At 34.9% G+C, this 6,479-nt stretch overlaps 1 protein-coding gene across 3 annotated transcripts in view; it reads right to left on the reverse strand.

Moving 5' to 3' along the window:
- The window catches only part of LOC145673202 (E3 ubiquitin-protein ligase TRAIP-like), a 78,763-nt gene extending 72,974 nt beyond the window's left edge, over positions 1 to 5,789 (reverse strand). Inside the window, exon 1 of one of the 3 annotated variants that reach the window (XM_081742677.1) lies at positions 5,654 to 5,789. The gene's annotated coding sequence lies outside the window, so the exon portion shown is untranslated. Of the gene's footprint in view, positions 1 to 46; positions 336 to 5,653 lie in introns of those variants that run through there. The other 2 variants (XM_081742676.1, XM_081742675.1) reach the window with 2 other exon arrangements.
- Positions 5,790 to 6,479: the final 690 nt, after the last annotated feature.

Consider the following 6,479-nt stretch of genomic DNA (forward strand, 5'->3'; position numbering starts at 1 on the left):
TACTATACTTCTATCTAATGTTTGCGGTAGCTACCTTCAACATTACCTGTAGGAGTAAATATATCAGTTCACTTCAAGGATCTATTTATAACATCCTTGGTTCACTTCATCTTAAATGACAGTTTGTGCAAATCTTATGTAAACAGAAGGAACGTCAGTTATTACTAGAATAACTACCTTTCATCAAAGGGAGAAAATCTATCGACTGTCTATACCATTGAGAAGAAATAAGCAGGAATATATATCCTTCTTCAAAAAATATTATCACAGAAAATAACTTAGTTCTATGTAATCTAATTCGGCGCTCATCTATTTTGATGTAGCTAAGGGTCAGTGGTGCCAGTTCACTTCACTTCACTGTATGTGGAGGATAAAATCCCCCCTTTATATGTTCCTGGCAGTAACGCCTAAGAACAAGGTTTGTAATAAATATAATCAGATAAGGGAGATAAATTAGTAAAAGGTAAAAGGTAGAAAGAAGAAAAGTAATAGTTAATGATAAAGTAAGAAAGTGATTATAGTAAAACGGTAATAAGTAAGTGTCATAATCGGGAGGAGAAAGTCAAAATCGGGAAAAGTAAAAGGTCAAAGTCGGGAAAAGAGTTCAGACAGTGAAAGAGGGCTAACTACCAAGTTGGAGGGGGTAAAAATTTAGAGAAAATTGGGAAGTTTTGGATGAAAAAGGAAAAGAGTAAGAGAAGGAAGGGATGTATGTACGTGTGATTGTAAAAGGAAAGTGTGAGTGTGGTGTACGTGTATAACAAGTCCCACTCAACTCTCTTCCTCACAGAGTACCGCAGCAAACGAGCCACTCGCCGTACAATAAAATTCAGAAATCTCATTTAGCGCGAAAAACCTTCTCGCTCACAGGAAACCATGCCGTGTTGCACAAGTACTACAACGACCAGAGCATTTAACTTCTGAGGTAGGGGAAAGGATTCTTAACTTTCTCTCCAATTGCCGCATAATGCTGTAATCTGGTCGTTGTATGCTGGCTGCAACGCAATTTAAATCAGAGGCCACTGTCAAACTCCCTGCCAGTTCATATTCCTTCTTTCTTTTAATACCATTAATGGTCCGAGTACCTTACTCCAGTGTTCGTACGTTTCTCTAGACTGAAACCAATTTTCCTTTTTCTTATCAAATTTTCCCTAGTGTCCTAAGTCCCAATTCCTATGACAGAAGTTATGTAATAAGATTAATTTAACCAGTGGGTGCTAATGTTAGTGTTGCAGCATTGCGCAACGAACAAAGTACGCATTTCAAGAAAAAATATTATTAGCAGTAGTAGTAAAAAATACTTTCTAATACTCTCATATATACTTTAAATAACATATTTTTTATTTCTGTAACTGTCCGTTCCGTTAACCCATTTTAAAAAGCGAAAAGCAATACGTCATAGAGTCTCTGATTTAAATTGCGTTGCAGCCAGCATACAAAGACCAGATTACAGCATTATGCGGCAATTGGAGAGAAAGTTAAGAATCCTTTCCCCTACCTCAGAAGTTAAATACTCTGGTCGTTGTAGTACTTGTGCAACACGGCACGGTTTCCTGTGAGCGAGAAGGTTTTTCGCGCTAAATGAGATTTCTGAATTTTATTTTACTACCAATTAACAAATGGAATTTATTTTTATACATTCATATTTTTAAAATACAGGACTATACTGAAGCAAACCAATATGACAAAAAAAGAGACTGCAGAATTACAAAATAAGAAAGAGGACAGCAGAAAACAAATGAAAGTAGACCCGTATTTATAAATTAATTCTTAGCTTATACAAATAAAGAAGGTTTCTTCTACAGTACTTGTGAACCAAATATTAATAAGTCAATATATAGAATTCCCTCTCTGTGGATAGTATTTTAATATATACATATTTCTTTTATAAAATAAATGTATTTTATACTGTTGATAACTTTCCATATAAAACCATATGATCGAAAAGATCATTAAATTTGGGACTAGTTAGCAGTGTTCAGGAGCGCAGCTACGAAGGGGGTACACCGGGTTCGGGCCTCTCAAAAATTTCGAAACTCGCCTAACATTTTTAGACTTTCTTAACGAATTACACTTGTTTAACAGAGAAATGATTGATGTAGGCTAAATATTTTATTTAACGCCTCAGCATGTACTCTTTCTTTTCTTATAAAAATAATCGTTCTATCATTTAAAAAAAATATAGGTGACAGTTATTAAGAATTACTTATTGTCTTTTCTAATGCAGAATAAGACAGGTTCGATATTACGTAGACGTATTGGACCCTTCCCAGCAAACATTTCTGGGTGTAGAACTGGCAATGCTGTTTATTTTGACGTTCTTTGATTTTTGGTTTCTGTTAACCCTTTGATTGGCAAACATAGTTAGCATTACCGTTTAAATATTTAGTTTGCTTTTATGGTTGAACCATGTCTTCCTGAACATAATTTCGTAATTTTTAAAGTATTTTTGTATTTTGCTTGCAAACTACAGGATGTTTATTTCAAAACAACATTGCCATAAAATAGGTATTATGTGTAGCTACTGAGTAGCTTTGCCCTATTATGATAAAATATCATAAAAAATACTTTCAGTAATTGCCAACAGTTTCGTTAAAATATTTTCCTACAGAGCTGTAATAGTGAATATGTGAAGAATGTGAAAGAGTGTAATAGCCAATAATCTGTGAAGAATGTGGAAGAGTCTAATAGTGAATATTCTGTGGAGAATGTGGAAGAGTGTAATAAAGGATGTTGGAGAATGTGATATGGCAAATAGTCTGTGAAGAGTGTGAGAGTACTGTCAATAGTCTGTGATGGGGCATGAGGATGGCCGGCTTTGGGATGAGTGAAGAGTTCGTGTGAGCATGAATGAAGTTGCAGTATGCAAGTGAGCCTGTCATAAGTACTGTGAAGAATATTATTTAGTAGCATGGGGATAAAAATTAGTAAAGTACATTTGAAGTTTTTGTGCATGTACCCGTATCCGTAAATAAAGAGTAGCCTAGTTTGGAAGTAGTTATTTTTAATAGTAAAAGTTATATCTGTATAGCAGTGGGGACAAGGATGGCATTATAAGTTTTTCGATAGAATATAATAAAAAAAAAAGGATATAGTATACGTAAGACCGTCTGAGTTCCAGAAGAAGCTGGACGCTCATACTTTTAGGGATTATTCATTGAGTATCTACGAACTTAGAAAGGGGGTAACAAACCCACTTTCATTTACTTATCCACTGATACGAAAATAAAAAAGAACGTACCTATTTGCCCTTGTACTTTATATGCTATAGCGCATTACATTATATGCAGAAAGGATTTTGGTCTGCATCATGATATAAATTTAAAAATATTTAACATTTTTCGAATCGAAATCAACAAAATTTATTCTAGAAAGTAAAAATAGAATGTTAAGCACATATAATGAAGACAACGCAGTGATTTAATTTGGTAACGTATAAATATATAATATGAAGTATCCTCGCGCACGGAAGACAGGGGGTTCTCATGTATACTATTACCTAAAAAAAAATTAAAAAAAAGAACTTTCGCGGAACGTAGAAGGTAAAGCTCTGCAATACTAAATTTGACGAAGAAGAGAAGTATCTAAAGAAGTGACCCACAAATGATGTATATGGATATTGTATGAAAGCTATTTTACAAAAAAAAAAGTCATATAAAATAAATAAATAAAATAAAATGTAAATAAATAAAATAAAATAATGATGATGATACTGATATTGTGTTTCTGTATGACGTTCACTTTCCTTAAGACTATGATTGCGTGAATGTGTCACTGATTGCTGAACGCGAACCCACCGGGCCCAGACGGGCAAGCTGTCAACACTCACTGACCCATCCACTACACCAATCATCTCCGGAAAGTAGAACTCAAATCGTCCCAAAATGTGAAGATTTCTAAGCCTCCCTCATTCTCACTCGCAGTCCAGCATCCCGATCCGCAGGTCATAGCCTGCATCCCATCAAGAGATAAGGTTACAAACCACAACCCGACAGAACAAGACACTGACCCAAGAGTGAAACTGACGGTGAATGCTTCGAAAATCTAAATGTTTGTGTTTACTAACCCAGATAAAAAAAATTCTCGAATCAAATCTAAATCGCGCAACGGGATGGAATTTCGGAAAAAAAAAAACTGAATGCCAAAGTGAATTTAGTTGATCCTATTAACGAAGTGAAATTTCCTGGCAGGTCTGTGATTCCAACCCCGGTCACACTAAGTGAAATCGATTCTGTGAGTTTTCAAGACGCTTTATTTACTTTCGTTACGTACTGCTTTAAACACTTTACTTTCTGAGTACCAACAATACTATTGAAGTTACTTTACTACATAGTTTTAAATTAATTAGCTTTGCACCGGACAATGAAAGATTTTGTTTCGACTCGCACACTTTATTACACTAACTTTCTGTATGATAAGAAATAACAGGAGAATACATTTAAAAAAAAAATCGCAAAGGTTGGAAATTGAGGAAAATTCTTGACATAGCTGAATGGGTAAGTCCATCATTGCATTACATACTCTCTTCACATATCATGAACAATTCTACATACGTTTGGTTTAGTCAAAAAAAAAACATTTTGAAAATAAGGACATTTACTACCATCACCACATGAGCCTTGTACTACACAGGTATCACTTATTACGGCTGTGTGCTACATGCTTTACTTTCTTTTCTTAGTATTCTCTCTTCAGATACCGTTGTGGAGGTGGGGTCAGCGCGGAGGATTTATACCGACAAGGTGACCTCCCTTGTATGAGCTCAGACCTAATCCACTTTGATTCCCACAACAAAACATTTTCCTTTGAGATAATACATACACTAGATACATCTACATGAAACGAAAGTACACTTAACCTAGTCCCTAGCCTAACTATCTAACTAACTTAAACTAAAACATATAAAATCACTTTATTCAACCGATTAATAATATAGCACACACCCTGCTTCTTACCGAGGACGTATGGGACGTCGACCATTCAGCTCTGCTTTTGTATATTGTTAAAACAAAAAAAAAGTCTTAAACTATGTGCTTAAAATTTCGAATTTCTGTTTTCTGGTGAAAGGAATTCAAAATACATAACGAACGTGTTGTTGTTGACGAGCATCTCCCATTACCAATAGCTACGCAAGCACCCTTATTATCAATGTGAGCCGAAACTTTGTATACATTTTGTCTCATCGTATTCAAACTACAGTGAAGGTGAGCACAAACCAGAGAATGGATTTAATTATGTAATACAGCAGTACGGAAAAATAATAAATTAAAAAAAAAGAATATATGAGATTACATATTCAAAATATAATTTTGGGGGTGAAATGTATGTTCTCGAGAGTACACACATTTCTTGGACTGTTGGTAACAAACATCCACACTGAAACTCCAAAAGAACAATTTTTACCCCCCCTTCATTGAACGAGTGTTTTACGTCACGTCGCAGATTTTGTACATTGTATAACTTAGGGAAAACTACGCAGCGTTTAGCACATTTTATAAAACATCACAACACTAAAAGAATAAGCCATGACGAAATCCGATAATATAGAAATTTTGCAGGTTAGTACGTCCGAAAACAACTACTTGGATTTTCTGCTTACACACTTATTCGTTTATTCCCTCCATGGAAAATAGAATACTAGTTCCTCTCCTACCTGATTAGTCCGGGTTTGGTATTTTTGAAGAAATAACTTACACCACCGCTATAACTGAGCGGTTTCTCGGTGTCCAAAAAAAAGTATGGGAATCCTCCTTCGAATCCGGGCGACTGATCTGCACCACCAAGATGGCTTACGTCAACCACTCACACCCTGACGTATGAATTTTGCTCTCACAACTGTAGCTTCATCGTCCATTGAGCACAGCAAAACACTCTCTGTATACACAGACTGCCCAAAGACATCAAAGGTATCAATTATTTTGTGTCGTAACCTTTAAATACTTCTGTTTTCACGTTTTTTTATGGACGGAGATTATCGTACGTCCATCACTAAACACCGCTTCCGGTAAAGACCATGACAATGGGAAGAAGATCCCTAATTGGAGGTTCATTGTGACGTAACTCTACGATGATAGGTGTATCTATCAAGATCAAAGAAGCCGAAAAATCTCAACCACACCTGTGATTGCGGAAGATCCAATCACAGATAATTTAGATTAAACAAAGGGATGCTTCAAGAAGCTACTATGGCTGACTTTACAAATGAAAAATTTTAAAGAAGATTTTTGAAATAAAAATTTTGAATTCTTTTGAAGATCCCCTAAGCCAAAAATATGAATGAAAATTGATTGGAAAGGATTAAATACGACCAGATATTACCTTATTTCCTAAAATAATATTATATTTTAGCTAAATATACAAATAATTGTTCAATGTAAAGATATTACTATATATTTCCCTCTAAATATACTAAAATCATTAGTTCAAGGAACTTAACGCAAATTTTGCGGTCTACTTCAAATCAAGTCATTGATTAATTA

This window comes from Thermobia domestica, chromosome 16 (genome assembly GCF_964235325.1).
Source record: "Thermobia domestica chromosome 16, izTheDome1.hap1.1, whole genome shotgun sequence".
Taxonomy (NCBI): Eukaryota; Metazoa; Arthropoda; class Insecta; order Zygentoma; family Lepismatidae; genus Thermobia; species Thermobia domestica.